Below are 11,667 nucleotides of genomic sequence, written 5' to 3' on the forward strand. Positions count from 1 at the left end.
CTTCTCTTTGCTCTACCTTTGCTTCTTGTTTTAAGCTTTCTGGTGTATTTGCTTATTGATGGAGGTGTAACATATCATATAATTGCTTCTCATTGTGGGGGCACCTGACATCTGGGGCAAGAAAAACTGATGTAATGGCGTCGACTGCATGTTTTATACCCCTGACGACCTGACGTCATGGAAGAAGAGACAGCATCCTACACAGGAATCCAAGCCTAATATTCAGGCTGGCTGAGGGCTACCTGCAAGCAGATAACCCAAATGTAATGACTGCAACAGTGAATACACTCTAACATCTACATTTATGGTAAGTGTACACAACTGTACTTTCTTTTCCTCATGACACTATTGTCTCATCTGCTGTTACATGTCCCACTGCCTCTGAAGAAAGTAGCAGAAACAGAAGTCTTACTGTTTGTGATCAAAAGAGCTGTCCAAGTGGTCTTGGAAGATCAGAGGGGGTCAGGATGCAACTACATTTTTTTTGTTTGTGTGACCTGAAAGACAAAGGATGTCAAGACATATGTTTGGCATCTGAACAACCGTAATGCACCATTTCACAAACAAGTCTTACTTGTGGTCTTGGTGCAGTCTGTTTTCCTTGTCTTCTGGAGACTGCATATGCTGTTTGGACATTTCAAGATCAGTAAGAAGTCCAGGAAGTTGCAGCACTTAGTAGTACACATAAAATATATTTCTACATAGGTATAGATTTGAAATCTCACTCCAGTGAACCTTTAATTCAGAGTATGGGTGCCTTATCCCTCTTTTCCACACAGAATTGATAGCTGGAGCTAGTCATTTTCATATCTGAAATCCTCCATTTAGTCTCAGCTTGAGCTTCAGAGCGTTTTACTGAACACATCTCTTTGGTGGTGTGACACACTTGGCTGCACAGGAACCATTGCACTCCCCATTCCTGGATGACTAGCTTCTGACTGCCCCTTTTGCACAACATTTAGTGTAGCTGTGGGAGTAACATTTAATTTGGCAAAGTCAAAACTACAACCTGCTGAGTTGATTCTTGTTAAGCCATAGTCTTGATAGTAAAATGTGCAGTGCATGGCTTCTCACGGATAGAATTGAGTCTGTTAATGGTAAGTCCCATCTTTTGCATCTTCAGTAGCTAGAATTTCTCTCTGTCTCAAGGTACTTGATCTCATGGCTGCAGGCGTAATAGTGGTGTTGGACTTGATATGCTAACTGAGGTGCAGTAGACCCTCTGTTACATTAAATCTGTGTTTTAAGGCCTGGAAGTATGACTTTGCATGGAACAGTTAATCAAACAGTAGCCTTTCCACTTTTCTCCTTCCTTGGGAGCAGTCACAAACATGCCTGACTTTGTAGTAGGTTGAGAGTGTTTTAATAGACCGTTCTTGGTGTCAGAGTTTATTGCGCCTTCCTTGCATGTCAACATACCGGAGATGATGGCAGTTTTGTTACCCTACAAGACTCCAGAAATACTACCAAGTGGAGAGTTCTAATTGTACAGAAAGGTAGCGTGGCTATTGTGTGGTACCTTTTAACAACCAAGGGAGCGCTTACTCCTGCTTCCCTGCACCGGAAAGCTGTGATATTGTAGGCGATGTCCAGCTGCATGTTTTTGAAAGGTAGTGTGTGAGGGGGGGGGGGGGGGTAGTATCTGAGTGACTAATATGCTTCCTCCAATTTGCCCTATTTATTTGCTGGAGCTGATCAAGATCTCTGGCCCTAATGTTGGTGGTACTGTTTGATTTTTGAAGGTGCTAGATTTCTTGGACAAATACATCCCTTATTGCTCTATAAGCAATGCACAGATCATCTCTAAGGAGTCTGTATTATACCAAATAGAAATATAGCCTTCAGTCTCTCTCTTAGTAGCTCTTGTCTTTTAAGCCTTTAATCTTTAGTTAAGAAGTTTGTGGATCTTTCCAATTGCTTGATCTGACTAGTAAGGTACATCCCAGTGGGGGCATTGTATTTTACGATGGGCCAAATTAGTACAGAATACAGGGAATTTAGGACTTCTTTTGACCTGGAGAGTATATCTTATGCTAAGATGAGCAAGATAAAATGATTTCCTCACTGCCATCGTAGCATGAAAGTCTCACGTAAGGGAGAATTCCACCCAAGTACCCAGGTCATTTCAGAATGCTGTGTTACATATACTGTAAGCTGGAGCTAGGGATTGTTTACCAACTACAAAACAATGTTGTGCTTTTTAGTGGTTAAAAAAAAAAGAAAAGTATGAGCGCCCCCACCTTCTTCTTTTTTTTTTTTTTTTTTCCATGTCCGATACTGACAAGTGTAAGCTCCTGCTGGATGGAGTTACCTGTATGTTAGAGGGGGACTGGATGATGACTCCCAGCTTAAAGTCATTCTCTAACTTTAACTAAAGATCTCATCATTTAATGGATGGAAATCTGAAAAGTAGATAGCAAATAACATAGGTCCCAGCACAAAATTCTGAAGGATTTGTACGCTACTCTTTGTATGAATTCTGTATGTAAGCCAGATGTCCTTCATGGATGCATCTGCAGTCATAACAACTGGGTTGTCCTGTCGTCAGGCAGCCCTTCAGTCGGCCGGATTCCAAAGTCAGGGTCCGGCTTCGGCTGATGTCGCACTTCACCCGACGTCATCTCTGGTGGTCTTCGGGTATAAAGGCATCAGCCGACGCCATTTTCTTCAGTCTTTCTTGCCGCGTGGCGCCCGAAGCAGAAGCTGTTCGCAAGTGCCGGTCGGTCAGTTCCAGAGATTACTACTACCGAATACTCCTTCGAAGACTTCTAAAAGCTAAGTACCCCGTTGGGGACTCTTTCTTGCCTCAGCCGATGTCAGAAAAAGTCAGTAACTGTTTAACTTGTGGGAAACAAATACCTCATAAAGATTTCCACTCTTACTGTTTGCCTTGTTTAGGCCCAGACCACGACGTAGCAGCCTGTTCGGCCTGTGCTTCTTTCAACCGACGAGCGCTTAGGCGTCGGTCGGAGTTGCTGAACAGTTTTCGGTTCTGAATTTGCGTACATTATGCCGTCGGATCCTCCGACTACCCAAATTATTAAAACGCAAAGAAAAGGACCGACACTCGCGGTCCGCGGTTTCGGCGAAACCATGGTTAAGCAAACCGGAAGTGTCTCGGTTTCGGCGAAACCGAGAAAACTGATCAGAGTACAGCCGAATCAATGACTACTACTGAGGTTCCGGTTACCTTACTTGAATCGGCCTCAGAAATTTTACCTACTCCAGTGGTTACTAGTGACTTATCAGACACCATCCCTTTAGATGTCTCTACCCCAGCACGTGGTGCTGCTAGGCCTCCTGCAGCCATGTCTATTAAGGCCTTCGCCAGGGCTAAAGCAGCCAAATCTACTAAGTCAGTGCCTGTTAAACCCCCCTCAACCAGGCCCACTTCTAGTTCACAAATGCTTACTCTGACAGAAGATTTAATATCCTTAATTAGGGGATCTCAATCTCACCCAGACAGGGCCTCTCAGCCCCCAGAAAAGAGACCTAGAGCAGAGCCCCTCGAGCCTGTGTCCTCTGATGATTCTGCGGAAGACTCCGATATTACAGACCAGCCAGAGGCTCCTTTCTCCAATTTTGAGGACTCAGATGCTGAAGAATCCATTCCAGCTGCTTCCCCACCAGAAGAATTCTCCTTTGGGGAAACCTTACATGCCATGAGAGAACATTTCCAATGGCAGGAACAGGATTTATCAGACTCCAGAAAAGACTTAGGACTTTTCTGCACCTACCACAACACAGGCCCTTAGCTATACCTCCTGTCCTCTCTGTTGTGGACGATGCATTTAATGATGTTTGCACTGCACCAGATTCTTTACCTCCAGCACCTGCCAAACCAGATAGATTTTACAGGGTGCCAGACACTCATCATCACCTATACAAGGCCCCTCTTGCAGACCCGAAACTATATCCCAGGGCCCTAAGGCAGTAGCCTCAACCACAGCAAAACCCTATTCCTTCTGAAAGGGAAGCCAGGTCTTTAGACAGATGGGGCAAAAGGTTTACACCTCTGCTACTCTCTCAGCTAGAGCTTTAAACTGCCAGTTTCACATGATACAATACCAAGAGTTTATGCTTGATCAGTTAACTAAAAAGCTATCCTCTGATGACTCTATAGATAAGAAAAATCTATTAGAAATGGTAAATAACATACAACAGGTTAGTAACCATTCCTTAAAATGTGGCTATGATGCACTGGAGGCTTCATTTAGATCAGCCATGACTGGCACAGTGATAAGAAGACATGCATGGCTGAAGGAACAAGTTTTACGGATCATGTTAAAGCTAAGTTATTAGATGCTCCTATGGGTAAAACCAGTTTGTTTGGTACACCAGAGCAGCAGGTAATGAAGAAAATGGAAGAAAAGGCAAAATCTGTGCAAGCGGTTAAAGATTTCTTGCAGGTTCAGCCCCCAAGGTTTAGCAGGAACTGGCCTGCCAAAAATTGGTCCTTTCCTGACTCCACAAGATCCCAAAGGGGCAGGAATAGGCGTTCCAGAGGCAGAAATCAAACCAGAGGGGTGCCTACAGAGGGGCGACAGTGGCAAGGTAATAACAGAGCCACAGTCACAGCCACTACCACTACAACAGGGCAATCACAGTGACTTGATTCTAACTCCGCCTACCAGGGAACAAATAGCAGCACCCTTAGGCGGAAAATTAACCTTATTTTCAAAGAACTGGCACTATATCACAAAAGACAAGTGGATTTTGCAAACCATAGACCAAGGTTACCGGTTCCACTTCCACACTATACCAGTCAAAGAGGAATGCCAAACCTACCTCCAAATCAAAAACAGAAGCTCTACAGCAGATAATGCAATTAACAAAGATGAGAGCTGTGGAAAGAGTACCAATAACAGAACAAGGCAAAGGATTCTACTCCAGACTATTCCTAGTTCCAAGAAAGGAAAAAAACTGGAGTCCTATTCTCGATCTGTCCACCTTAAACACATACATCATTGTCCCAAAATTCAAGATGCTGACCCTACAGCAACTTCTTCCCATGCTGGGCAAGGAGTGTTGGCTGGTAACTCTAGATCTCAAGGAGGCATACCTGCGTCCCCATTCGACCAATTTGCAGAAGATACCTCAGATTTCTTGCAGGATCAGAGCACTATCAATTCTCAGCATTGCCCTTTGGCTTATCTACTGCGCCCAGAGTATTCACAAAATGCCTGGCATCAGTAATCGCCCACTGCAGACTACAGGGATCCAAATTTATCCATACCTGGACGACTGCCTGCTACAAGGGGACAACAAAAGCAAGCTGACAACAGATTTACAAAGGGTCATTTACTTGCTACAAGCACTGGGATACACAGTCAATTTGCAAAAATCAAGGCTGATTCCATCCCAAACAAGGACATTCTTGGGCGCGGAATTGGACACAGTAAAACAAATGGCATTCCTAACTGCAGAAAAACAAAAAGATCTCCTCTTTACTTCTTGGCACTAACAAACCACAGCAAGCTAACAGCAAGAAAAGTTCTGCAGGCCTTGGGCTTCATGGCATCATGCATAATCTTGGTTCCACATGCCAGACTACATATGAGAAAACTACAGTGGTACCTAAAGAATTTATGGTCCCAACACAGGCACAGCCTAGAAACAGAAATTCCACTAATTCCATGCCTAAAACAGGAGTTCCTATGGTGGACTCAAGCATGCCAGTCAAACCCAGGCTTACCCTTTCACAAATATCAAGCAAGCCAAACCATCACAACAGACGCCTCAGACCTAGGATGGGGGGCTCACATGCTGGACAAATGCGTGCAAGGATTCTGGACGCAGGACCAACTTCACCTGCACATCAACCTAAAAGAAATGCTGGCAGTAAAACTGGAAATCCAAAAATTCAGACCATTTCTCAAAGAAGGCCATTTGATGATAAGGACAGACAACACCACAGTCATGTGGTACATCAACAAACAGGGAGGCACTCATTCATACCCCTATGCAGAATGACTTTGGACCTTTGGAACCTGGCACTCAGCTACAACATCCAGTTACAGGCAATGTTTGTACCGGGAAAGGAGAACACTCTAGCAGACATGTTAAGCAGAACCACCTCGGATGCTCACGAATGGATGCTACACCGGACATCTTCAAGACCATCGCAAAGAAATGGGGAATGCCACAGATAGATCTATTCGCTTCCCTCTCAACCACCAGCTCAAAAATTCTGCACAAGGACATTCCATCCACTTGCATCGAAAGTGGATTCGCTCTCCTTCAGCTGGAAAGGCCTGACAGCATATGCATTCCCACCTCTTCCCTTGATACACAAGGTATTACTAAAAATCAAGGAGGAGCGTCCAAGGATAATCCTGATAGCTCCAAACTGGCCAAGACAACACTGGTACCCATTGCTGAGGAGCATGTCTCGGGACAAAATGTGGTCAATACCCTGATGCCTTTGATGTTAACTCAGAACAACTACAGCATCATGCATCCAAACCTAAAACGTTGCAGCTGACTGCATGGCACATCACATAGCAGCAACTATACCAGATCTCTCCCAAAGGGTTAAAGACATTATAGGTGAAAGCCGCAGACCTTCAACAAGAAGGAACTATGCAGGGAAATGGAAAAGGTTTGTCATTTGGAGTGCTGAAAGGGGGAAGGATGTGTCGAATATAGATATGGCTAACATTCTGGAGTACTTGGCAGAGCTTCTACATACAGGCCTGTCCTATTCCTCCATCAAGATACATGCATCAGCTATTTCAGCAGAATACAGCTTTGATCCACCTGTCTTCTCACATCCTCTACTCGGGCAGTTCCTCAGAGGGATCAAGAATGTAAAACCTCCTAGGAAACCACCTCTGCCAGCTTGGGATTTGAACTTTGTGCTAGAAAAGTTGACACTCGCACCTTTGAACCAGCAGCAACAGCAGACCTACAGCATCTTTCATGGAAAACTGCTTTCCTACTGGCAATAACCTCAGCAAGGAGGGTTTCTGAACTTCAGGCCTAATGGCAGTACAACCCTTCCTAATCTTCCACCAAGACAGAGTGTCCATGAGGACTAATCCTACATTTATGCCTAAGGTGGTATCCAGAGTGTCCCTAAACCAGGCAATCCACCTACCTACCTTCTTCCCCAACCCACAAAACAGAGGGAAAGGATGCTGCATACCTTGGATGTACACAGACAGCTACGTTACTACCTGGACAGAACAAAAAGTAACAGAAAAACTGACCAGCTTTTTGTAGCCTATGCAACAGGAAGGGAAGGAAAAGCAATTTCCAAACAGACAATCTCCAAATGGATAGGAAATTGCATACGATTCTGTTACTCCTTCCATGGAAAACCAATTCCACAGAACATACGACCTCATTCTACAAGAGCAACAGCCACTACCACAGCCTTCTTACGAGGTGGCAACCAAGGACATTATTGAGGCGGCTACTTGGACCTCCGTGCATACATTTGCCAAGCATTATAATTTACCTCTGTATTCCAGATCCCGAGCAGGGTTTGCCACTGCTGTACTGCAAGGGATCCTAACCACACCATAATCTATTCTTCCTCCTCCCTAGTTGGCTATGGTATTCTACCCAGTTGTTATGACTGCAGATGCATCCATGAAGGACATAGTACAGTTTTGTACCTACCATAAATGTAGATGTCCGAACTGGATAGCATCTGCAGTCAGGATTACCCTCCCTCCTTCCCCTCTGTGGTACTCCTAGGGTATTTACCCTCCTAATAGCTAGCTGGTGGGGGGGAGTCTCTTATGGTGTACTTGTTTGTATATATGTACATACATGCTTATTTTTTGTGTTTGCCTTCTATCCTTTGGGAAACATTGGCATTTTTACCCAAAATTTAGCCTTCCAAGAGGGCAACTGGCATCTGGGGCAAGAAACACTGAAGAAAATGGCGTCGGCTGATGCCTTTATACCCGAAGACCACCAGAGATGACGTCGGGTGAAGTGCGACATCAGCCGAAGCCGGACCCGGACTTTGGAATCCGGCCGACCGAAGGGCTGCCTGACGACAGGACAACCCAGTTGTTATGACTGCAGATGCTATCCAGTTCGGACATCTACATTTATGGTAGGTACAAAACTGTACTTTTTTTATCCATCTAATCACGTACTAAAACAATAAGTGGGAATGTCACTGAAAAAACAATTGGTAAAAACAAAATGAAAACTCCAGCAAAGCTAGAACCTCCAAAGAGTGACCTCCCAAACCTCTTGTATCAGAGGCACATGGGATATATGCAAATAACCCTTATGAACATCAGGTGTTTCAGCTAATTGGCGATTCTGAATGCCCATGACTTGTTTCGTCGTTTTAATGGACAATTTCAGGCCAATAAAGCCATACCCCCACTAGCTGTGGATATGTATATTTCGGCCTTGTTATGACCTTCACAGCACAAGCAAAGTGTTTGACTAAGCATAAGAAACACAGGCCCTTCCCAATTATTGTTTGGGATATTTTTGCAGTGACCCTAATGATAGTGGTCATCAGCTGGGTATAACAGCCCTGTGTTTCTTATGTTTAGTCAAATACTCTGCTTGTGTTGTGCTGACGAGGTCATACAAGGCTGAAATATGCATATCCACAGCTAGTGGGATTTGGCTTTATTGGCCTGAAATTGTCCATTAAAACGACGAAACAAATCATGGGCATAAAGAATCGCCAATTAGCTGAAACACCTAATGTTCATAAGGGTCATTTGCATATATCCCATGTGCCTCTGATACAAGAGGTTTGGGAGGTCACTCAGTGGAGGTTCTAGCTTTGCTGGAATTTTCATTTTGTTTTTACTTATCCATCTAACCACATACAAGTCAGTTTGGGAGCTCATTTAGCTTGTCTTTTATATTTGCATATGGTATGGCGTCAAATGCCTTGGCAAAGTCAGTGTAGGCGTTATGGAGTGTTTTGCCTGCAGTCCATGGTTTGGGTAACCCTTTTGGTATTTGTCAGACAAGTTCTACCTTTGACAAAAGGAAATAGTCTGATAAGATTTTTGAGATCATATGATACATTCTGTGACTCTTCATGTAAGACTTGTTAGACATGTTTCTGTAATTTCCAGGGTCAGTGGTGGGCCCTTCCTGGTGAAGTTACATTACAGCAGATGTTTGCCACACCTGTAGGATAAGGCCCTTTGCTAGGCTGAGGTAAAGAGTGGGTTTGCCAGTGCTTTCTAGTTATTTAGTAGGCAACCAGGTATGTTATCAGGCCCCATAGATAAGGTATTCATTTTTGAGAGTACGTTTAATACATGTTCTTTTGTAGTTGGTGGTCTGTGTTCCGCTACTGTAAGTGGGATTGGTATAGTTGCTTCTGGGGTGATGGCAGTAAATCTGTCTGCCACTATTTTGGCAGTATCCTCTGGATTAGTGTAGGTAGTACCATTGTGAATAAGCTTTGAGCAGTATCAGTTATTGTTCCTTATTTTCCTGATATAACTGAAGAAGGATTTGTAGTTGTCTTTGGCTAATGTTGCTAGTTCACATTCATGGAATGCCTTTATTTTTGATGACCTATTTTAGAGTCTTAACTAACTGTTTGATGTTATCCATGGCATAAAGGATCTTTTTGTTTTACTGTACAGGTTGAGGAGTTTGTTTCTTTTGTTGAATATTTTATTTATATAGTGGATCACCATGCTACTTTGCTTTTGAACTTCCCTTGGTGGTTTGGATCAAGTTGGGATTGCCCTCCTGCAACCAGTTAGGTACACATTTTCCCCTTCCCTCGGCATGAGTAGTCATGAGTGACTGAAACACAGTCATCATATAATTTTTTTTTTCCTGTTTATGGCCTAGTTCCCTACTCCTGGTGGCTGAAGTGCATGCCTGCTGTCACGAGAGCTCTGCAGTATTTCCTTTCTTCAAGAGGATGGGTTTGCTTCCTCGTATGTCCTTAAGAAGGCTGCAGTCTGTCAGGAGCAAGGTACATGTCTCCATTCTGTGTATTGTAAAATAGTTATTGTGTCCCTTTGTAAAGGAGACAGTATTGCAGCAGACCAGACACTCTCCTTCCCTTGTGATGTTCGAGCTGACATATGCCTCTTAACTCTCATCTCCTTGGCTTCTTCTGTGCTTAAACAGCTAATCAAACTTAAATCCTGTCTGCCGTAGTCAGGACTTCAGGTCTGTATGCCATACTGAAGGGGCTTTGTGTGTGTGTGTGTGTGTGTGTGTGTGTGTGTGTGTGTGTGTGTGTGTGTGTGTGTGTGTGTGTGTGTGTGTGTGTGTGTGTGTATGTATGTATGTATATGTGTATATATATATATATATATATATATATATATATATATATATATATATATATATATATATAATTTTTTTTTTTTTTTTTTTTTTTTTTTATTAAATTTAGGTGGAAAGATTTTAGGGACGGGAGGTAGTGGGTATCTGAGAAAGCTAAGTAGGTGGTTGAAAGAAATTGAGAATAAAACGTTTATGTAGTGTAACTGAAGGGTGTTTTACATAGTAAGTTTTAGTGGTAGTCAGAATGAGTAGGCTGAGGTTGAAAAATGCACCACGTCATTTGATGATGGAATAATTTTGCATCCTGTGTCTAGTCATATCCTCCTCCTCCTAGATGGCTTATCCTGTTCTGCAGTTGTGATGCTGGCAGATGTGTGTGCTCTGAAGTAGTTAGTAGAAGGGGGCACAGATGGGAGTAGTTGGGTGGGAGCAGGTAGAATAAGCTGATAGTGAGATGACTTTTTAAAAATGTGGCAGTATACTGACACTCGCTCGTGTGTGTGATTGTTGAGCAGTCAGCTTTAATGAAGGTGCCTGAGGAGTCTTAAGACCTGGGCCTTTTGTTTGCCTCACACTTGACTGATGTCCGTGATTTGTATTAGATTGAGGCAGTTTCTGTCTGTGCCCATCATTGTCAGTCTGGCATTGCTTTTGTTCGGAACACTGTAGATGGCACAGGTGCTATCATTCTTAGCATATGTGAAAGAATACCATGTTTTAGTCTTAGTAATATAGAGTCAATGTCAAGCAGGAGATCATTCATTGTTGATTCTTAAGCAGTGTTAGTGTTGCATGTTAGAAGCCCTTTTTAGACTTTAGGGTTTCAAGTATGCTTCTATGGGAGTTGAGAAGGTGAGGCAACTTTTCACATGTTGCTTTTTACTGGTTGCATCTCCCAACATCAAACTGGATGCACAGGAAATTGGTGCTTGCTTTTGTTTTCTTTATATTTCTGTGAGTAAGATGATTGCTTGTGCATACATAATTTGAAATGGACCCTTCAAAAGTGTGAAAAGTAGGTGCAGAGCTTCTTTTACTTTGCATTATGTCATAGCACGTATTAGTTTATTATTTTTTGAAATGAGATGTGGGAAAATTCTCACTGTAGAGGGTGAAGTCTTTTATTATTTTTGATATCCTTGTTAACTAATCAGGTTAGTTATGGTACATTCCATGCTTTTGCATGTAACAGTGTTTAGACTGATGTGCCTAAAATTTCCAATGTCATTGGTAGGGTCTCCCTTTGTGCACCACACCTGTGGGCCAAAACCTGTTGCTAGGCTCAGGTAAAGAGATTAGGGAGTGGGTCTGCCAGTGCTTGCTTAGTGCTGTTTATTAGATAACTGAATGATGTTGCCCATTATAAAAGGTCTTATGTTTTACTGTATAGAGCAAGGAGTTTTTCTTATGTTATAT

At 43.1% G+C, this 11,667-nt stretch overlaps 1 protein-coding gene and 1 non-coding gene across 2 annotated transcripts in view; both read left to right on the forward strand.

Annotated features, from left to right (window-relative positions):
- SMAD4 (SMAD family member 4) overlaps window positions 1-11,667 on the forward strand; it is a 2,088,766-nt gene that overhangs the window by 20,679 nt on the left and 2,056,420 nt on the right. The window lies entirely within an intron of this gene.
- LOC122817540 lies at window positions 11,090-11,235 on the forward strand. The gene has a single exon (XR_006367292.1). It is a non-coding gene; the product is annotated as a small nucleolar RNA SNORA47 (small nucleolar RNA).

The sequence above is a fragment of the Protopterus annectens genome, chromosome 1.part1 (assembly GCF_019279795.1).
Source record: "Protopterus annectens isolate FY-2018-M chromosome 1.part1, PAN1.0, whole genome shotgun sequence".
Taxonomy (NCBI): domain Eukaryota; kingdom Metazoa; phylum Chordata; order Ceratodontiformes; family Protopteridae; genus Protopterus; species Protopterus annectens.